General features: G+C 45.3%; 1 protein-coding gene across 1 annotated transcript in view; it reads right to left on the bottom strand.

The window, feature by feature from the left end:
* fam222aa (family with sequence similarity 222 member Aa) overlaps window positions 1-22,387 on the bottom strand; it is a 44,230-nt gene extending 21,843 nt beyond the window's left edge. Inside the window, exon 1 of the mRNA XM_034091619.1 lies at window positions 21,499-22,387. The gene's annotated coding sequence lies outside the window, so the exon portion shown is untranslated. The remainder of the gene's footprint in view (window positions 1-21,498) is intronic.
* Window positions 22,388-23,509: the final 1,122 nt, after the last annotated feature.

Here is a 23,509-nt window from a genome sequence, read left to right as displayed (position 1 = left end):
TTGTATAACACACTTTACACTCTCATTCAAAAATATGTATTTTTAAAACATCTTAGAAGCAACTAAATACAACACTTTTTAGCACAAACATCCGACATGGTGAAAATGCTGCTTCTCCATGATAAATGTAGGTACATTAAATCTTTAGACTCAGAATGTCTTGTTAATTAAATAGTTCACTCTTCCTCAAAACACACACACACACACACACACACACACACACACACACACACACACACACACACACACACACACACACACACACACACACACACACACACACACACACACACACACACACACACACACACACACACACACACACACACACACACACACACACACACACACACACACACACACACACACACACACACACACACACACACACACACACACACACTGCAGATGGAAGAGAGAGGCCACTCTATTTCTCGCCAGGTGCTTGAGCAAAAAAGGTCGCTTGCAGTGCCATTTCCTCTCACACACAGGCAGGCCTGGCCCAAACACACTGGCACTTTGAGCTCATTACTGGCTATTCACATAATCCTTTCTCTGTGTCCTCTCTGCGAGGATACTAATTTCACAACGACCCCATCCTCAAAGCCCATTTGTGAAAAGATAGTGGTTGAGAGGGAGTAAAAGGACACGTGGTGTAGATTGAGACTAAAAGCTAGTCTTAACGGGGGGATACCTCCACAGTTTTCCCCTCAGTGAAATGAAAGACAATCGTGTAACTACCCTCCATTTGCTGTTCACCAAATGTATTCGGAGGCATTAGAGTTCGCTGAAAGAGACCCACTTTTTTTCAATTCAATTTCAAGAACCAATTTTCTCCCATTATAGACTTTAAGAGCACGGCAAAAGGAGCAAGTATTTGGCTTGTTTGTCATGTCCCCCTTTCCCCTCATCTCCTCCTATTAGGTTATTCTACTACTTAGTAGAGGCAGGAAATTATCTAAACCAAAAACCCTATGACCGATCGTCCAGCTGCCGCAAAAAAGCTTGTTATGCCCGGGTCAATCCCTGTAAGGCGCTGGTGTGAGAACACACACTCACACTGCCATACACAGACTTGAAAAAACCACCTGCACCTCACTCACTCATCAAATCCACTCACAGGTCTCCTATTACACGAGTGCGGGGATATCTCAAAAGCCAGGATGTCTATTGGCTCTTTCCCGTTCTGCTAACGCTGCTGCAGGGTTTGCAATGGGGGTGGAGGATCAGTCCCATGAGATGAGGGAATAAGCCGGAATCAAGAGGCGGTGGGCTTGGCAGAGGGCGATTTCTAAGTTAAAAGGTTCTTAAACTGCAGAGGAGATCACAGGAGATGGCTCCCCGCGCCCAAAGCTGTCTGCCCAGATAAGCATCCTGCCAAGTGCGGGGTGTTTCAGGGTGGTCATGGGTGAGTAAACGGAGTGAGTGTTTGTGTGTGTTTTAAACGACATGTTTCAGGTAAAAGAAAGAATAAAGCAGCAGATACTGAAACATCAGAATATATGCACTCATTTTAGCTATGGGTTAAGTGTTTGGTCAGATTCATAGTTTTGCTTATTCTTTGATCAGATTGTTCGTGTATGCAAAGCTCTGCAAAGGCTATTTGTGTTTAAAAAGCATAAGAAATGTGTGAACTTTGGCTTCTTTTGTTAAATTAAATAAGGTTTTGTAGGAAAGTGAACCCAGGAGTTTTGCTCATAGACATATTCACACCACAGGATCTGTGTCCTAATTATGTAGGAGGTTGGACTTCACATTTTGTTGCAACAAATGTTTTGCATGAACTTCCCTAACCCTAGCCATTCTCCACCGAGGTTTATTTACAATGACGTCGATAATCTCTACATCTTTTTATCATACAGTTGCCTTCCACATTCCACATTCAAATCATAGGCATAAGAAATAAAAAAAATAGGAACCATGTAATGGTGCAAAGCTGGAAAAGTTAATAATTTGTCATTGACATAGAAAGTCTTTCATCAGCACACTGTAGCAAAAACATCTCGTCCTCGCTAATATTATCCCGTAGTTATTTTTATATAAAACCAATTGCCAAGCTCCTATGGAGGCTTGACTGTCTCAGTTAAAGGGTCTCCAGTGAAGCCCCCCTCCCAGTGGAGGAGCAGCCGAGGTCCTGGCAGACAGCCTACACAATGAGGGGAGGAGGCGGGGCTTCGACCTAATTGAATGGTGACCCTGCCGTCTCACTGTAGGACGCCCCATGCAGTGCTTTTAACAAGCGGCTGTGTCTCCGCTCTTAATAAGCCCAAACAAGTTAATCCAATCGACACACTCAAACCCATTCTTTTTCTTTAACAAGGCACTGCCTCTACCCCCTTAATCCCCGGCGCCCCCTTCTCCGTCACCATATCGTCACATGAATGGAGGGATAGTGAAAGGCTCCATTAGGAAAGACTGGCAGTAAACCCCTTCAGCTCGGCACTTTCCACACATCGGCACTACATCATTTTCACTCATACAGTATATTCAAAACACACACACACACACACACTAATGCTCACATGTGCCTGATTTAAAACTGGTCTACTTGGACGTGGCAAACAATGAGAGGGTTATGTTCGCCGTCCCTGAACCACACACACACAACAAAACAACACACAAACAAAAATTCTGAGGGGACGTTTGCCGACAGGCACGCACTCTGGGACATAAAAAAGGCATTGTTAACAGACCCTCCCAGCTCCACAAACAAGAGCCACTGATTCCCTAACAATACAAGCCCCTGGATGCACTCACCCACCAGCTCTGCACAACCTCACACCAGCACAATAAATAACCTGCACAACAAAAGGCCATTGTGTGTAAAAGCCTACAGTTTAGGCATTATTGCCATGATATACGGCGCTGGAATAACATACTGGCAGCCGATTCTTATATATACGATGCAGCATGTCACTGTTATTGGGGCTTATACAGCCTTGTATGCCATGTTGTCGTATTTATAAGAGGTTTCTCTGCAGATGACGGGCGCCTTGGCAAAACAACACTGAGCTGTTAGCTTTATATATTTCAGTCAGCTTCAATAGCTCACCCATGGGAAGAAGCGTGAGGAATGTCTGGCAGTCCAATAGCGGCGAGTTGTCTGTCATCTCTAATCAAAACATGCCTGCCTAAACTAATGTCAACACTGCTATAGCAATGAGGACTAATTGACTTTACATCTGAATGCTGCGTCTTTGTGCTGGGCGAGGATTCGTTTATGCTAAATAACAGGCTCAGAAGGCGGCATGCATTCATGAATTTCAAAATGTAGAAAATGCAGAGAACTGAAGTAAAGAATGTAGAGATTAATGGAATTTTGATTTCTACAAAGACTATTTCCCGCCACATGAATAACATACTCTGCTACCTTGTTTAGTTAGAAAACTACTCATTTCCTTTTTTTAAACATAGTATCGGGCGTGTTCCTCTTCCACAGTGGATACCAAAGCCTGTGAGGAAAACACTGAATCTTAAGAAACAACTAGATACGGCAATTCTCTGAAGTAATTTGTGTCGGCTTCAGCAGAGAATCAGTTGAATCACATGATTTGATCACATGTGAAATGTGCCCTGAGCATATATGGGCAATGTATAAATAAACAATATGTGTTGTTGTTGGAAGGCCATGCCATCATAACACTAGATGGAGATGTTTACCAGTCTGAGATGTGAGGGATATCCATAACAACGGTAACATTTTAACACAGAGCAAAGAGATGTTAAACACCACTACGGGCAACATGATAGGTGCAGGACTAAGGCATGATAGGGGCCTTATTCCTGCACCTATCATGTTGCCTGATTCCTGTGCACAATTCACATTGGGTTTGAAACTCAACACATGCCTTTAATGTCGCACTGGGAGAGTCCCCTCAGTCAAATCTGTTGGTTTCTAGCACAGTACATCCTCTGTGCTCTTCCAACACGACGGAGCCTCTGTGATTCTGCCGATGCCAGCGAGGGACTTTGAGCAATGAGAGTGTGGCTTAAGATTGTCAGACAAACCACAGGGGAAACAGATCCTCTTCTCCGCTTATTGCCTCAGCCTGTGTTGCATTGTGTTGCGAGGCAGCAGCATCAGTTGTCATCTAATACCACTTTCACACAGAAGCCCTGCGAATGTTGTGACATATTGAACAGATGTGTAGGGTAGCTGTGGAGTCTTTACTGAACTGTGGATCGCAGACACACCAGAGGACTGCTGTTGAGAAATACTCTGTTACAAGGACAATTTAAATTAAATGAACACCAATCTGGCTGCATTAAAAAAACAGATGTCAAGCCTAAAAACATATTTCTGTTGCAGAGGCAACCTCACAAGTGGAACTTTGGAACATAAATCACAAACCCCTCCAAATTAACTTCCACCAAATGTGAAAAATGAGCTGAGCGTTCTTGGTGTTCACTCGCAGGAATCATATGTTCCAAGTAAACCTTATTACACACCATTTGTAAAGCATTGTTGATATTGCAAAATGTCTTGTCCCGATGTGACACAATCCTTTATTGTCTCAGACAGGTCCATTCATGGCTTAACAAACCAACAATAAAACAAGGGCTCTTGTTCCCCCTGTACCCATCCTATGGAGGCTCACTTGAATATTCTAACAGTGTTCATTGTCTTTGTGTGTTGTGTTCATTGTTTGTTGTGCTGTCATTTCTCAGCCTGGCTCCTGAACTTCAAAGAAAGGCTTATGTCAATGTATGATGAAATGGAGTGAGCAGGCGAGAGAAACGAGAGAGAGAGAAAACCTTGATGCAAAATGGCCCTGCCTCAAAATGTATGCTTATTAATGGGTGTTCAATAAATCAATGGAATATAATTAAATTCAAACAATGTGATTTCTTCTCTGAGTTGCCGAAGCCTGACTCCAGACATCGCTCTCTGCAGGGCGACCCCAATCCCCATGGTCCAAAGACGACTTCGCCTTCTTCCACTGGAGGGTGTCATGGATCCAATAGTCAGTCATGCATAACATTAGTTTGTTGTGAAGCCCACGAGGCAATCAAATAGTGCACTGTTGAAATGTTGACACTGATCTCATTTAATATATCTCAAGTGTAACAAAGCCATTTTTGCTCTGCTGGATTTTACCGACTATAAAAGAGAGGATGACACAAGTTCTCACAGCTAAGCTGCAAAAGAGAAGCAGGCATTCTTCTCCACACATTTCCCCCTCATTGCAGATTCTGTCACCGAGACTCAGCGAGCCTTTTTCCCTTTGCTCTGTAATGTGTGCTATCCAGCTGTTGTCATCCTGCTTCCTCTCAAAGCTGACCATGCCAGCAGAGGAATCTATTGGACAGAGTGGCAGTGGAGTCTGCGGTTGGTAATCACCTGCTGGCTCGAGGCACAGATGGCACAAGCATCAGCAAGATGTTGTCGTGCAGCAGCAATCCAAGAAGTCCTCCTGACAGACACAACCCGAGAAGCCCACCGCAGGCCGAGGAGTCGCAGCATGCAGATTTGAAACCCGGCCGCCTGAAGTGCAAAGAGTTAAAGCATCGATTTCCAAGGCAAGGTCTTGGTGTCACTGCTCAATGATTGGGAAAGTGAAAAAGTAGCCACGTTGGAATGATTTAAAAATGGTAGATGCTTTCCATGACAAAAGCACCCCGATAAGGGATCCTGTTATCAGCGAGTTTGACCAGCCACGGAGAGAAATGAGAAGCGAGGTCATCGCATAGATAACAGTTTATGTGAAGACTGATTATCGTGTGTCCTCTCAAGGATATTTGATACATTTGGTTGCTTCCATGATTTATTTGTTAGACCAAAGACTCTCAGAACTACACTTTAAAAGAGAACATGGCCGGTCTCCACCTGGTAAGATTTACTCTTGAGCTGCCGTGACTTTAAATCTTCTGACACACAGTCCATTTGAGGATTAACAGAAGATACATGCCGATATATTTAACCACACCAGTTCGAGCAAGCGTACGCGAGCAAGTGTAACCGTCACTAAAATAAGGTGCAGACCTTTTGAGCTTTTCTCTCTCAGCAAGAAAAAAGGAAGTTTGACAAAGTCCTTTAGTCTGTTGATGTTGCTCGCAGAAATTGTTTATGGTAGTCAAGACTCCCAACACATCAAACACATGAGACTCAAAAGGCCCTGGAGACATGCCTCCTCCTGAAGCCTCCCCAGCAGATGAGATCCTTCTGCTCCGTGTGTTGCTGTGCCGTGGTTTGTCCTTCACAAGAGACAGGTAACACTGCCAAGACCCAGTAATTAGTGCAGATGGAGACTGTACTGCTCTCATCCCCTCCGTGCTGAAACGCCAAGGGAGGCAATCTATAAATTCCTGCATATTAATGAAATTTAAAACCACTCCAGACACCTTGCTGGAGGCAGGTGATAAAAAGGTGAAAGGCAGACTACCTGGCACACAGCTGCTGATATGTCAGTGACATCAGTCCTGTCTCAGCAACTTCCTGCCCCGACACCCCCCAACACACACACCGAAATAACTTGATAATCCATCTCCTTTGCAGAAAATGCTCTCCAAACCCTGACCTTAGGCCTAACAACTGGGTCTCTATCAATAATTAAATGGTAATCTAAAAACCCATTTTAGTTGGGTCATCTTTCTGCGCCATTGTCCCTGCTTCTTTTCTTTCCGCCGTCTATTTTCTCCTCTTTCTGTAAGATCTAGTTAGAGATTCCATTAGCATGAGCGAGCAGGCTGGTAATTGTCTTCACCCTACTGAGTGATCCCTGGATAGAGGATTAGGCGGAGAGAAAGCCCTATTTCAACTCGGAGCACAGATGCTGCCCAAAGCCACCCACTCCAGATTAGATTAGACTGCAGAGGGATGAAACCGACGGTAACTTCAAGCAACATTACACAGGAAGCATGGGCAGGAGGTTAAAACCAATACACGTGTGTTCACCTTTCACCACCAGCTGTGAACCCCTCCCCCCTTCATTTGATTTTTCTCTCTACTTTTTTTTTTAAATGTTCTTTTTAATCTACTAATATGCTTTTCCGTTGAAAATAGAGATTGTGGGAAAGCAGCTTATAATGTTTCTCTTTCCCTCTGATATACACAGAGTATTTAGAGCTGAATCTCCCTGAATCATCCCCCTGGGCCACCCTGTCCGTCACTAATCTGCCTGCCGCCGCCTACTCATAAGGAGGTGTCACATTGCTGGCACTCCTCCATGGGATAAGCACTTCAAACACCACAGCTTCTCCTCTTGACCTTTCCACGGAGATGATCGATTAAGCCTGTGGGATTTATTCCATAAACAGGCAACCATGACATCAAAAAGGCAAGGAATTTACCTCAGAGGCAGAACTTAGCTTCCAATTTATATTGGCTTTTTCAAAACACATCTCACAGGACATTGAGCACAGAGCCTTTAGTTCAGTAGCTGTGTGGCTACTTGAATCTCTGCAGTTCCTACCTGTAATTATTGAAGCGAATCGCAATAACAAAGTGAAATGCACCTGCTATTTGTTCTCCATTAAACCTACGATGCAGTGTGGGGGAAAAGCGGAGAATTCAATTAATGAAAAGTAAAACAGTGAAAATATGTGTGCTTTGTTAAAACCAGTCCCAGTCCTGTGGAAAGACGTCACACTGGTTTGTTTTCACCTGTCCAGGAAGCTCTGTGCGGTAAACCAAGGAACACGGAGGCCAGTAAAGGATCTGCTGCTGCTTGCCTGCTGCATGAGCCATTAAGTTACAACACTGCAGGTTTCCTGTTGTCATGCTTGAACACTTTCTGCATGCTCTCAGCAAGGACAAGACCAAACAATCTTGAGTGAAACACCAGGGAGGAGTAGCCAGAAGTCAAAGAGTAGTTCGACGTCAGAATGCTTTAAACCACAACAAATCACGTGTCACTTTGAATCCCATTTTCAAAAGTTGAAACAGGAAGTGTAGGTTCATTTCACCAGGAGAGGGGAGGGTCCTACCTGACTCGTGGCCGGCGAGCTCTCCCTCGGCTGTGAGGGACTCCTGCTCTATGGTAATCAGATCCTTTTTTAATAATGAGGCAATGCCGCCCATTCCCCTTGCATCCTTGACTGGAGACTTTGATAGACACTAACTCTAGCTCCATCTATAAAGCTCCTCTCATGCATTTTTAATAGAATCTATTACTTTAGGATTAAATTATAAAAGACTGTCCTCCTTACATTTTTAATAGTTTGCATAATTGGTATCAGGGCCTGAATGCGAACCATAAAACCCAGTGTGTACTGGACTGCGCTGTGGAACGAGACAGACAACCCCACACATAAGAGGACACACGTGGAATGACACCATCACACACAAGCACATAACACACAAGCTTCTGCGCACACTCAAGTCAGGGCATTATTGCTTTGGATTCGTTGCCGTGGAGAATAAGGGTATGAGCTCAGGGCTGTGAATAAAGGGGACAATAAGGTCAGGGACCATGAGCGCCTGAGGCAGGAGGAGTCACCTGATGGAAACAGGAGACATACTGTAGACCAGGTGTCCGTAGACACCTGCTGCCACTGATGTGTCCACAACCCTCGCCAGGGCAAACAGCAAAAACTACTTAGCAACTTTACAGCCTGCCTTTGTCCCCACAGCCACTGATAAGTGTGTTCAGTCAGCCCAATGGAAATGTATTTCCCTTCACTGTTCCCGGTTCCAGGCAGATCAGCCATGAGTTAAATGTCATCTGCACTCTCACTCTGCATCTCCAGCTCAGCTCTAACAACAGGAGAGCAAATGTGTCTGAGCCGTCTCTTTAAAACTATAGCCCCCTTAGAAATCTATGCATGTCACCATCCCCCAAATTAGCACCGCAGGGACACCCCCTCGCCACCCCCCTCGCCGCCCCCGCCTGCTGGCGGCAGCTCTTTGGCATATCTGTACCGGGGAAAATATTTCACACTGTATGAATTATTAAGTGCGGGGCCAGTGCTAAGCAGTGTGGAGATAGACCAGTTATTCACAGCTCTATTGGGACGGATGCGTCGGAAACCCGGGCCGCTCGCCTATCAGATCGTTTGTCACGAGCGATAGACAATTTACAATGAGAGAATTCTTCAATTTATTCATTCTGCTGTCACTGCAGTTTTCTACCTCCACTCATTTAATTCAATAGCCCCCTCCTCCTTTAACTCTGTCTCGTCTGGTGAGGGGGCTTCAGGCCTGCTTTCTGCCCCGTTCTGCTGCTCACTTCGCTGAGAAGAAAGGTGGAGGTGAAACACATGTGCCAAAGACATGAGGAGAGCAGATCCTGCTACTTTAATCATCTTAGCTGAGGTAATGGTGTGTTAGGGACATCCTGTCACAGCTAAGAGCTCTGGGCCCCAGTGGTGGAGCTGTGGCTGACTGTGGCTCTGTGATAAAGGGAAAGAACAGGAAACAGAGCAGACAAGGGTGCTTGTAAGACCCCCCTTGATATACAACCAAAAGAAAGTGAGCTCAATTAAACTGCAGTTGACTTATTTGAACTGTCAAAAGCATGAAGCAGAGAAACAGTTTCATAAAAGGGCAGGACATAAGTAAACATACAACTATTTGAATCTGCATTGCGTTAAAACAATATGTTCATCCCAAGCACAGGTTGTCATTTTAGTTGATGAACATTTTAATCAGGAGAAAGAAAAGGATCCCAGAGGGCAGTATCCTGCTCAGTTTCACTTAGGAGAAAATGGCAAATAACAACTCCTACGCATATAGACAGAGGACCTCAGCACAAACGGTTGGCAGAATGCAATTTCAACACTAATTACTGAAGGTGAACCAGCAGTCAAAACAGATTTAGTTTTTGTTCACAAACACTAAAGCGTGGACCCAAAAAGACCATCTTTAAAAAGCAGCACTTTCTCACTATTTCAGGATATGAAACTCAAATTCAGGAGAGACAAAAAACAATGTTTCCAAAAAGTTTTTTTCTTTCTAAGCGGAATTGACAAGAGACACAGGAAATCACATTAGCCGCTTTGTTGGTCCAAATGCTCAGTGAGCGCAGTTTGACCTAAAGCGGCACAGAGTGGTCCTCTATCTGTGATGCCCTTTGAAAGCCTGACGCAGACGGCTTCCACTGAATAGGCCTTGATGTGAAAGGCAGAGATGTTAGATAAATGTCCTTGCAGCTAAGGCCTCTGCCCTCTTCCTGATGATGCATTCTTATACTCAAAAACCCACTCCCCCCTGCACGCACACACACACACACACACACACACACACACACACACACACACACACACACACACACACACACACACACACACACACACACACACACACACACACACACACACACACACACACACACACACACACACACACACACACACACACACACACACACACACACACACACACACACACACACACACACACACACACACACACACACACACACACACACACACACGAAGAAACACAGACACGCAGTGCCAACAATCCCACTGAGGGCGGCATTTGTTAGGGGACAAGGTGACCCTGTTGCCTAGGGGCCTGTGAACAGGCACAATGAAGGCCTCTCATCCTGCACACACCCAGCCGGCTGTGTGGGGCTGATGGCGGGTGGGGGGACAGGGTGCGAGGGGCATCACAACACCCTGCGACTGCGGTTTTAAAGCCCCTATTCAGGAAGCCCCCTGAGATAGCTCCTTTCACACCCTGCACAGACGGAGCAAAATCCCCGCTTGTAACCCAGAGTCACGCAGTCAACAGATGGAGCGGCTATTGAGTGAAGGATCGCGCCGGCAGAGGCGGCTCCCCATCCATCCCCGCTGGAAACAATGGGGCAGCAGGTCAAGAGTGCCGTCTCCAGAAGGAGGGGTCAGGGAAGGGGGGCGTGCTTCGACACAGTCGAGTTATGTGGGCTCTTTGAATCTGGAGGAACTGAGCGGATCTTTTTTTTGGATGACGGGCGGAGGCTCGTGGCCGGCTGCCGAGGACCAGAAACTGGCTTGTGTGTGAAACCGGGACAGAAGTGTTTGTGTTTAACCTGCAAACAACAACAACAACAACAACAAGACATCCCTGCGCGCACACATTTGCATGTTCAGAGGAAACATAGTCCTCGCAGTTTAATGCACATTTCAAGGACCAACTGTGACAGACACTTGTCTTTGTGAAGAGAGAACTTCATTGTTGTTAAAGCTGGCACTGCACAGAGGCTTTATCCACAGAGAGTAACACCTTTGCTGTTGACACAAACTGTGGCAGCAGCCTGAGGACATGTTTAGGACAAGTGGATACACCTATTACTGTTGTTGGGTATTACATAATCAGGCCACAATTATTTCCCTTTGTTAAAGCATCATCGAAAAAAATGAATGCTTCACCTGACTGTTTCCTTTTGTTCAAATGTTCAATATTTTTCAAGCAGCAGAAGCAAATGCCAGAATGAAGTCTATACAAATAGATGCGTTATAACCTTCTGAAGTTGTGATTAAAGGAATACATTTGCCGTGTTTGTAAAGTAGAGGAGTAGCTGTGGGACAAAGAGCCGAACAGCTATGAATAGCAACATGCTGAAATGCTCATGCAGTTGCATGCACGGGTACGTGACCACACAGATGATCACAAAGCGGTCAGAGCTCCCTGTAGGGGAAAGTATATCCATTTCCATTGACCAGCTATCATATGGCTCTGTCCTGGCAGTCAATTAGTCATCCAGGTTGCCCTGCCTCGCTGGGTTTCCATGTCCAAAAACCAGACAAAGACACAGGGAAGGTATAGAAAGATCCTATAACTTCAGTATCTTTATATTCCGTTAACATCCTAACTACTAAGCTGACAAATACTGCCACCACATGTTCCTCATGCTTGAAAGGTTTGGTTTATGGGGCTATTTTGCACAGGAAGGCTCTCATTACGAGGCAGAAGGTGTCGGGAGCATTGCCGCAATACTCCCATTAACAACCGCTTGACAAGAAATTACAGGGACTCAAATAAGACTTCGTACCACATGGGAAATGTTCACAAATCACACCTAATTAAACACAAAGCCTTGAAATCAGAGTGCAGACATATTTTTCCAGACAGAGGCGTGAGGGGGGGTTTCTGGGTCGTAAGAACCATACATTTGGCGAGGACACCGTAATTAAATGCATGTTTGTTTACTTCAAAGAAATTGCCAAGTACAGAGGGACAAAGGATAGGGCCGTGATTCTTCCTTCCCTAGGTCAGACAACAAAACATAAATGCTGTGCCATTTCAGAATATGCCGCTGTTATGCTTTTGAGCCCAGAATTGAAAAAAAGATAAAGCCTCTTCTAACCGCGCTGAAAGGGATCAATAAGTGCAAAGAAGGAGAAAATGGCCCTAAACACACAGAGGCTTTTATTCAGAGTGCCACGATGCAGATGAAAGCACAGAATGCACCTGGAGAGCAAAGCTGAGAGCGCAGGAAGACAAGAGAGCTCAGAGTTATCAGGCGGGGCCAGAGAGCGCCGGCTGCATTCAGACCTCGGCACCATCTATCTCCACAGCAGCCATTAGATTTCTAATATTGTTGCTTTTAAGGAGGCTTGGCTTTCCTGCCACAATGCGGTGGCTTCAGCCCCAGTTGCCCCCTTTTCCCTTTCAGTGTGGTCTCACAAGGTCCTCTTGGCTTTCTGCAAACAATACTGCTGGGCTGAGGCCCTTATTTAAAAAGATGAATAGGATGCTGTCTTGGCAGAGAAACAATCAGTGAGGTTTCTGTGACAGCAGAAAAAGTGTGAAAACAAGGCAAAGAGGAGAGACCATTGTCACGGTTACCAACTGGCTGCCGCAGCTCAATTGAGGTAGCTGTGGCTTTCAAGCCCAGCTGTCAATCACAGCAGCCAGCATCAATGGGGTACATTTGAATGATAAAACGATAAGTCATGAGCAGGCGATTTCCCTGTCATCGGGACTGGGGCTGTTTGAGTGTAACTCACTATGGGTGGAGAGATTTCACTGCAGCCATACGGAATTTGGTTTTGCCTCGAGTTTCTGGCTTCACCCCTCAATCATGACAGAATGTATAATCACCAAATGTCTTCCTCTCAATCCCTGGTACAATTGGCAGCACAGTGCTGTCACTGGAGATGGGGGAACAAAATGGAAAGCTGACTAAAAGACAAGCTTTAAGTGACACTTAATTTGAGATACCCAGGCATTCTCTCAGCTCCAGTAAACAGGATCCATCAGACTTCGCCCAAAGCCTGTATGAGTCTGCAGCTGTCTGTGGGGAGAGGCAGTGTGCCTGAGAGGCCCTCAGTTATCAAGTGCACTGATGAAGAAATCAAGTACTTTAACAGTTCCTAAAAACAGGAGAGGCAGAGGAATGATAATGGCAAAGAGCACATTTCCATCTCAACCATGTCTACAGCACTCGAAGCGTTTTCTTCAAACCCACCGAAGAAAGAAGCATGACAGAAGCTAATGATAGCCTCGGAGAAAAAGAAAGAGAGAGTAAAAAAAAAACAGAAAGCTGGTGAAGAAGTGAGAGAAAAACACTGAACAGCTGCTTTCTCCCTTCTTCCCTTTGCTCATCCCAAGAGAGTCCCATGCGATCTCCCTGATCCTAGTTTGTGGCTGACAGAGGGACCGCGGCTCTGCTTCTCTCCCCACTCCCATGGCTCTGTGCCCCCCCCCCTGCCAGGAGGAAGAGATGGTGGGGAGGGGGAGCGGGGGCTACATCAAGGAAAGACTCTCCCAGTGGGCTCTCGTCAGTTCCGGGCCATTGCCCCTTGCTCGATGGGATTTTGTTTACACACTCACACGCGTGCACACAAACACACACATACCCATGCAGTAGCAGACGACTATTAATGGGTACGATAATGTGGTTTGAGTGTTCGGCTCTACGGTCACATTTAAAGAAGTGTTGTTATCATCCGACTAAAGATCACTAAAAGTTAGTGACGAAATAAAGGTTTGAAGCCCCGCAGAGTCTATTTAAGTGGCACAGGGGCAGATTACGTTCAATCAAAACCCAGCGATACGGTTGATCTGGTCAGTGGCAATGTGCAGCCAAAAGGCCTGACACACTTTCGTGCTCTTTTGGGACGAGCAGGGGATGGCAGGCTGCCCTTGCGCGTTCAGTCTCTACAGATGTTGCCTCGGAGAGCGTCTGACTGGCTGGCTGCGGTGACAGCTGGACAGCTGTTCCTATAGACGCAGCCACAGAAGCATGCCACGGGGATGGGGGTGGGGACAGCGCTGTATGTTTAGTGTGTCTGTATGAAGTTCCCAGGACGTGCAAAGCTGTCACTCTTAGCAATGGTGCATGAGCCTGGATAAGGAAAGATGGCACCAAGCGCGATATGGAGAGAGAGCACAGATGGGAACATATCAGACACGGCTGACATTATTTGAAGAAGCTCCATTAACAAAACTCGCTTTTTGGAGTCATTTGTTTCTCCAAATACGAACAGTCACCAACTGGCTACACTGGCATACGTCAAAACATTTGATTTGATCCACGCGGGCTGTTGTTTTTTTATCATCATAAACAAGTCAAAGTTGAATATGAACTTCACAGGGAATTTCAAATTCATTTTTTACTTCTTCATAAAAGAGGAGAAGAATTTTTTTGATTTTCAACAGCAGAGAGGATAATTGGCTGAGCATTAAAACGACTCTGGACTTTGTGCCAAGATCAGTGGCTGCTGGTGATGAAAGACAGTTTAAATTGGGGTCATGTTCAGATATTATACCTTTATCCTGCCACTTAAAAACACAGTTACCTAAAAGAATGGAGACCTGCTGCAGAGCCGTGCAGGCTAAAGACAGCCTGTAGATTAGCATCCTGACTGGGGAGTAAGAAATGAGAAAAACAGTTGAAAAGAATTGAGACGTTGGAAAACACTCAGCAGTATTAAATGTTGTCACCTGCTGAATAAACATACTGCACATCTTGAGACAAACAGCTTGGATTAACGCCAGTCACTTCTGCCAAAACGCTCTTTTCCTAAGCAGGCCGGGCCATTAATTATGCTATAAGGTCAGCCATTTGTTCAACTCAATAAAAATGTTAATAAAACTAAGAGCTCACAAGAAGAAGCACTTCTAGCTTCTGGTCGGCCGTTAAAAACAGAAGTATGTGATTGTGTGTGCAGATGCATCCGTTTAAATGCAGCGCTGCCACTGCAGCATTACACAGGTCAAAGGTTGGAGCAGCAGCTATCTAGCAGAAATATATCTTTGGCCTTGTTGTAATCCCGGTCAAACTCCACCAACAGCTCAACGCAAAGTGATACACACACATGCTGACAAACACAAATCTACAGTAACCAGGAGATGATAAGCCCCTCACACACACACACACACACAACATTTCAAATTTCAGCTCGAACCTTCGACCCACTCTGCTAAATAAATTAAAAGACCCATTAGGCAGATTTCAAAGGCCGGCAGTGGGCTAGTAATTATATATGAAATCTTTTGGAGGAAAAAAGTGATTACTCTGGATGCAAGTCTGGAAGTGGGTGGGGGTGGGTTATTGCTAAGCAACCAGTCATTATCCTCCAGAGTGGAGCGAGGTGACCGGCCATCCGTCTAACTCCGGTGGCTCGCCTGGCTCCTGTGCAAACCCCCCCACCCCTTTCTCCTTTCTCCCCCGCCACTCCCGCTCCCTCTTCCTCGCTCTCCCTCTCTCTCTCTGCCGTCTCCTCGTCCGAATACAAACAGAGATAAAGAACGCTGCAATCGCTCTTGACACACAAATAGGTTAACACAATAAAGCCGGCTTTGCCTGGCTCACTCGAGGGGGGAAAGCAATTCCAGCAGCAGGCAGGAGGTAATAAAACAGGGCTGGGAGTGTGTGTGTGTGTGTGTGTGTGTGTGTGTGTGTGTGTGTGTGTGTGTGTGTGTGTGTGTGTGTGTGTGTGTGTGTGTGTGTGTGTGTGTGTGTGTGTGTGTGTGTGTGTGTGTGTGTGTGTGTGTGTGTGTGTGTGTGTGTGTGTGTGCGTGTGTGTGTGTGTGTGTGTCCAACCTAGTCCTCATGTCAATATGCCTATGTTTCTGTATGTGAGTGGAGGCAGGCACACAGAAGCCCTTTGGCCTCAGGGCCTAATATCCCACGGATTTTCAACCCTTTCTTGACACAAATAATAACACGGGAGAAAATGACGGAAGTTCCAGGCTACTCCTCCATTTAGATTAAGGAAATGGCTGCTTCATATTAACAATATAGCTGACCTGCTGCAGCCCTATACCAACACATACACGTTTCCCTATGGCTTATATGCCAGCTCTCTTGTAAATGCTCTGCGGCTTGGTTAAAATTCAACAAGTAAATTGAATGAGTTTTATCTGTGCACGCCTCAGCCTGCTCGCCCTGATGCGGCTGCCAGGCCTGGCAATAAATGATAAAAATCTCCAGAGTGTTATTAAATCGTGTTGCATTCACGCTGAACTCAGGAAAATGGTGAGGTGGCTTCTGCAATTACAATCCAGGACCAGACAACATTGTTTTCTCCAGTCGGTGGAAATGTCATTACCTTACAGCAACCGCCTTAGAATTGGGTAATAGTCTCTTCTTGTCAGAGACACAAACCGTCTGTGGGAGGTGTGACACTCCATACGTGTTATCCATTTGCAACAATAAGCATCTAGCCAGTCACAGTCCAGACGCTGGTCAGCATAATGCACCGTTATGCAGTGATATGGAGGAAGTGAGCGGTGGAAATAGCAGTCAATAGCTAATTCCTGGATTGGCTGTCGTGTAATCAGACGCATTGAACCTTCATACATCCATACAGCTGACTGTATCTCTCCTGCAGGCTATTACAGACGGATTACATGGGTCACAAAAGGCCTCATCTGTAGCATGTCGATAAATACATTTTCTGTTTCTGCGGAATGAACTGTGAAGAAACCTCTATTAAAGCTTGTTGAAAAGTTTCAGTGTTTGAGTCTATACGGCATGTGTAAGTTAATATCAATCAATTCTCCTTGCTTTTTTACCCACCGTTACTTCAACCAAGTATTCAACCATCTGAGATGTAAAGTGACCATTGTCAACAGGGAATATATTACCACAGCATGACCAGAACATACCTTATCTGTCTGATGTGTTTCCTGCTTCCTGCCCGAGGGAGAGCAGTCAAGCAAAATGCAGGGGGGTGGAGATTAGGATGATGTGCAGTTCCTTGTTCCATTAAAGTTTGATCTTCCTCAATAGCCGAGGAGAATCAGATATCTTCCATTCAAGATTAAAGTACACCAGCATAGAGGGGGATATTAATCAGAGGCCTGCATGAGATAAAAAACAGCCTTGCTTCTGGCATGGAAAACAGTGGCAATAAAGAGTTCAGCTGATAATGTGAAACATGGCGAGGCACAATAGCAAATCAAAGCGCATGCACAGGCCTCCAAAACAAATCAAAGCGCCGACGAGGCTGCAATACAGAGGCTGAAGAAGTACAGCGGGGCTGATCAGATAGTAACCAAGGCCTTCGTTTTATTACTGTTTAAGGCTGAAGAGGGCGCACTGAGGATTTTCCCATGTTGCTCACTGTCGCCAGGCTCTCATTCCCTCTCCTCCTCTTCCACTTGAGATCAATGGCGCTGGGGTGATTTCACAGCAGCCTGCACTGTCACCCAGAACAAATCAATGTGACCATGAGGAAGGCAAGAGCGGCATTGTTTTTAAGGAGAGCAAATTCGCCGTTGGAGAGCTTGTCAGATTTGCTTTATTCTCTTTCTTGCACCAAGAACACTTTGGAAGGAGCATGCCTCCCCACACGTCTCTGGCTGGGTTATGGAGTAAACTATAAAATGCACGGCACTCAGCCTTTCTATACTACTGTACTCATTAACCACATATAAACTCCACAGTCCCTATAATTCACACGCACAAAGGCATTGTCAGGCGTAAAAAAATGGACTGACCGCCCTAACCTTTCCAAATTAAAGGCTATACATTAACCTCGGGGGCCCTGGGAGACGTGACTTCCACTCCGTCTGACAGGGTGAGAGGGGAGGAGGGCGGGGGATCGCCGCTGTCCGTCACGCGCTAAGTGGCTGCAGATAACCCTGATGAAGAGTTGCCAACGTCTACCATCACAGCAGATCACTTGAGCAGGGCTGTGGTCAGGTGAACCTTTTCCTACAGCCTGAACAACAGGAAGTCCTCGGCGGCGTACCGAGCAGAGAACCACACAGCGTCTCACTGCCATGACGCTCTCGTCAGAAACACTGGTGCGGGGGTGCAATCACAGGCTTTATTTCTGTAGCTCAGGGGTGTCAAACTCAATTTCATCGCGGGCCACATTAGCATTATGGTTGCACTCAAAGGGCCGGTTGTAACTATATAAATATACATATATATAATATACATAAAATAATGTATTATATTACATTATTGCCTCTGAATTGGATTATTATCGGGGTAATAACTAACTACGTCTGAAAGCAGAAGTCCAGGGCAAATAATTGCAAGTCTCTTCGGTGCTCATGTCACAAAACAAGATGCATTGTGGGACATGTAGTTTATGGGCAACCAGCTTCTGTAAAGTGGCATGTAACCGTATAATAAACGTATTATATTCTTTGCAAGCTCTTGCGGGCCACATAAAATGAAGTCGCGGGCCGGATTTGGCCCCCGGGCCTTGAGTTTGAGACCCCTGCTGTAGCTACTCCACATCGAACATGCTTGAATTGAAATGCATAGTTGTTTATGAAAACAAGATGCCTGAAAGTTGTAGAATGACACGCAAGTCAATTTACTGAAGATGTGTATTATTTTCTGTTACATGATGCTAATTACACTAGGGTCAATCAGTGGTGTGCAGTTTGATTTGCTGCAGCAGCTAACTACTTTGAGCATAAAGAACTTGTACTGCTACCTTCGAACAAATGTTTTCCAGCAAATCCTGCCTCCACATGTCAAATCCAATCAACACTCTCATCTTTGCTGGAAACTGAACTCAGCTTTCACCTCGATTCATTCACACTGACTGGCTGAAGGGTGTGTGTGTTTATTCACAATTACTTCTGCGTAATACCTTTGTTTTATTTCACTCTTTCCCCCTCCACATCCTGAGTACTGATGTGCAAGACAAACCTCGCTGCCGGGACATCAGAGTTTATATTAAATCATGTAATATTGTAAGGTACAAGGAAGGGCACGTCTCTTTTGTTTGCCTGCACATGAAAAGTGTTCAAACAAGGACTATTGTAGACTTTGCCTGAAATGATACACTTTGATCAGGCGTCTAATGAGCTGCTGGCTACATGGCTTTGAGAGAAAACGCTTGTGTTCTTTAAAGTGTCCGATGATATTAGGAAGTAAGAAGCTTTGTGCTTTTCCATGATATCAAATACTCTAAGAACGCCTGTCTTGTCTCTGACAGGGGAAGGAAATGTTGTTCATTATTATTTACATCTCCAGTATATTTTCTCTAGAAATTGAGTTAGCGGATCGTACATCGGTTATAAAAAGTGGTTATTTTATTTGTGTGGGTAAAAATAAGTGCTTTTATTACTAGAGTCCACACAAGAACGGACATGCAGACACTTCAGGGGTGGGAAGATCGTTAGTAACACACTCTCTCTCCCACACACACACGCGCACACACACACATAATCTATTATTTGAGTCATCTTGAGTGCCAAAATGAGTTTTGCTGCCTCTGGGTAGGTGCTGAGACAATCAAACCATGCAGGGATTAAAGAAGATTAATACACAGCGCAGGAAATTAAACTTCAGCGACTTTAGCGGTATTCATGAGTGAGGCTCACTTATTCACTCCAGGCTGGCGCTTTAATAAGCGAAGAATACAGTAAGGAACCCAAACGCTATCAATCAATCAAGCTGATATGGAATTGGAGCTAAACATGCATAGCTTCTCTTGGTGTTGGCTTTTACTTTCATCCATATGAGGCTAGAATGCTCTCCACCTCACAGCTGCATGCTGCTGGTATAAATGACTATATTAGATCTTACTTTAGTCATGCTTTCTCTCACAAGTAAAGCAGAAAGTGCTGATGTGATCAGGATTGATGCAACACAAAATACTTTTGCAAGAGTACATTGGTGGACTTGTGCCTTTGTTGGACAGATGATAGCATAGAGCAATAGGACACATGGTAAAAGCAAGAGGAAGATGAAATGTGAGTAAAGTCTTGCAGCAGGACACTTGAAAGTCCAATGTTACTACACAGGACTTAACAGCAAGCTAGAAAATAAAAAGGCAAACCAAGAGCTACAAACTCCTAAAGGTGATTCAGTGACCCAGATATTATAGCTTTCTCACCATTCTGTTCTCCTCTGCCGTGTCCAACCTTCATGTTGAGTTAAGGGAAGCATTATGCTGGGAAGACTATTTGTTTAGGTGAGGAGCAGCCGCAGAGCTAATATGAGTACAATTTGCTCAGCAGGTCATAGGCGCAGAGTGTAGGAAGTAAATGAGGCAGTTCTGCCCCCTCGGGTGCAGCCCCTGCCTCATACATCACTGGATGTTTTATTCAATACAGCCAGGATGGCAGGTGCCCTGACTGTGGGGGCGCCTGCCCTGCTGTAGGGGCCATATTACATTCAGAGAGCTGCCTGTCTGCGGGGCGGCTGGAGAGAGAGTGACTGGAGCCAGGGAGGAAGATCCATTTTGAGGATGCTTGTAGTCTAATGATAAAACATACTGTGTGCAGCTCTTTCCCTGCACAGTCAGCATAATGTGCAGGCTCATTTATGTGCAGTGTGAGCGATGAAGCTAAATATTGCAGAGCAACCTCAGCAACCCATGAGGCTCAAAGTTCACAAGAGTGGAAACAGCCCTAAACTTTATCAACCAGTATATTCAAATAAACATGGACTAAAATAACCAGACTTTCCCATTTGCATTCAAGACCCAGGCTGCAGAAGACATATTTGCTAAAGAATTCACAGGACGATGACAAAGTGCCTTCCAGACCTCAATGCCGCACAGAGAATCATCCATGTCGCCGAGCACCAAGTGACAAGTTGTACAGCATTTAGCACACATCTGCAGGAATTCTGTAAGTTCCTAGATTAAAGCCTGTCACAATATACAGGCCCGCTATAAAAAGGGATGGTATATCATTAACACTCCAGGGTGAAAACTCACTAATTGCAGCAGTCACTATAGCCACCCTCCCCACACGCAGTGACGCGTGCAGATGATAAATTCGCACCTTTTGCTCTGAGCAGCAACTCTTCCAGTGGCACACACTCCTGCCTGTGGTGCCTGCGGTGCGATACCCTCGACAATACACTTAATTGCTACCCATACTTGAAAAGACCAATATTACACATCAAAGCAGTTCCTGAAGCCATTCGGGAGCGGCTCTCTAACAAGTCGATTTTACAACACTTCCTTTACTGTAGGTCACGCATGGAAACAAAGGCTTTACATCTGAGACATCGTTATGTGGGCATTATCCTGGGAAAAGGGAACATTTACAAACACTCATTATTTTCTGTTGTTCTTCTCGTTACCATCCCAAAAGGATTCAGCGCGTCTCTGCCTACGTTAATGGATACAAAAACTGACCCAAACCATTCTGAATCTGCAAGACTTAAATGAGAAAAATAAATGGCCGTAAAATATATTTACCATAAATTGCTCCGTAGTGCAGACTAGAACTCCATGCAGATTGTAGCATTCACTGAGCAATCTGCCTCATACTTCTGTGGTCCAAATTAAAAAGGATTCATTCTGTTCTCCAACATCCAGCAGCCGCTTTGTCGATGTCAAATGTTGATTAAGTTTATCCTCCTCTTCCGATGTTATGCAAATACACCGGTAACCCCGTGAATTAGATTCCACACTCTAGCCTCTAGCATGCAAAGTTAATAAGCTTTGCCCTTTTTCTCGACTCGGCTGCCAATTTGTGTCGAGGGCAAAAGCGCAGGTCGGCAATTTCAGGAGCGTCCTCGGAAGGATTGCGCACCGAGAGCGCTTCGGGTTTTCAACGTTTAGCCTCCGGAACAAAGTAAAAGGTCCTGGTTGCTCTTCTTTGCGCTTGTAGATACCTCCAGATAAGAGAACAGATTATCTGAAGACTGTCTGGTTGAACGGCTACGCAGTATTCCCAAATCCACCGCTGTTACGCATGGGTTTAAAGTGGTCCGCCTGTTCAATATGCAACCTTAGTTCAACATGTTCAAGCGACTGCTAGTAATATTCTCTATGGAATAGCAGGTGCCCTGAAAGAAATCAAGGCTGGGCGGGCCACTGGAGCTGGCTGAAATATCCTAAACTGAAGCGATATAAAAATCCCGGTGCTCAGGCTCTGCTCCGTCCGTCACTTTCTCCGTGGTGGCGGAAGAAACGAGATATCTTGCCTCCCGTTTCAGACTCAGATTTCCAGCTCAGACTGTGGAGTAACCTCGATAGCAATGGTCCGAGATACTCTCTTTGGTGTATGAACCAAATAAGAAATGGTTACGTCTGATTCTAGAGCTAGCAGAGCAGGCGGCTCGGGATGCGGTCCTGCCCTTGTGCCGAGCTGCCGAGACTGACAATAACCCGGAACGCTGCAGACAGTCAGGCTGCGCAGACCGCCCACCGACCAATCACTGCACTCAGGGAATAGAAACATTCCCTCGGGTTGGCCAATCATCAGTAATTGAGGACTGTTACCATAGAGATGCTCGGCGTCCAAGCGTCTGAAACCACGTTGTTTATTCGCGGAAAAAGAAAAAAAAACGTTCTGATATAAATTGCCGTGGCAGGATGCAGATTAAGATCTTTAATCACGCTTTCATCCTTATCAGCAGCCTAGTTAAAGGTTAAAGGCAGCATCCCTTCACGGGGAGACTCAAACCTGCAGGCTCTGCAGACGTGCCCTTGAGCAGGAGACTGAATTACATCCAGCCGCAGGAAAGCTGCTCTGTAGCTGGTCTACAGGGAGAACTAAAGTATTATCATGCAACAGGAATACAATTAAAAGTGATAAGCATGCAGAATTAATCTGCTGTTCAGGAATTGGTGACTGCAAAATGCGTTTGAAACTCCTAAAGGAGAAATAATATAAATAATAAGCCTGGCAAAAATCAGTTTATGCTATCAAAAGATTGCCTGATGTGTGATCAGAGTTTATTGTCCTATGAGCTCATATATCTAATATGGGAAATCATGCACATCTCTTCAAACTCCTGCACATTGATAATGTCTTTCAACAACACACCTAAATATATTTCAGCCAGACAATCTTTTACTTAGCACAATGTCTTTACTGACACTTCCAGCTACAGGGAACCTTGCAAAACACCTACTTTTGCAAAATGTCATTCAAACCGAGAGGAAATGGAGGTTTTTCTTTGACAGAGGCCCTAAGCTGTCCTCTTCCTCTTCTTGCTAAGTGTGTCCGGTGCATCACACAGACCCCGGGACACACAAAGGTAGTACAACACATCATGGACTCTCATAATAAGCTGACGCTGGGAAGTGGGTGATGCAGCACTCAGCTTATGCCAGTGCTGATAAGAGCCTGAAAGTATTACCTCGGTCTGGCAGCCCGCTCCAAGAAATTCATCCTGAGCCAGGTCATCAATTCTGCCCTATCTGATTGCTCACCGATCCCTGGCAGCTCCATGTCGCTGTCCTGCTACTGCCTTTGAAA

This window comes from Pseudochaenichthys georgianus, chromosome 9 (genome assembly GCF_902827115.2).
Source record: "Pseudochaenichthys georgianus chromosome 9, fPseGeo1.2, whole genome shotgun sequence".
NCBI lineage: Eukaryota > Metazoa > Chordata > Actinopteri > Perciformes > Channichthyidae > Pseudochaenichthys > Pseudochaenichthys georgianus.
This window is presented reverse-complemented; position numbering and strand designations above follow the sequence as displayed.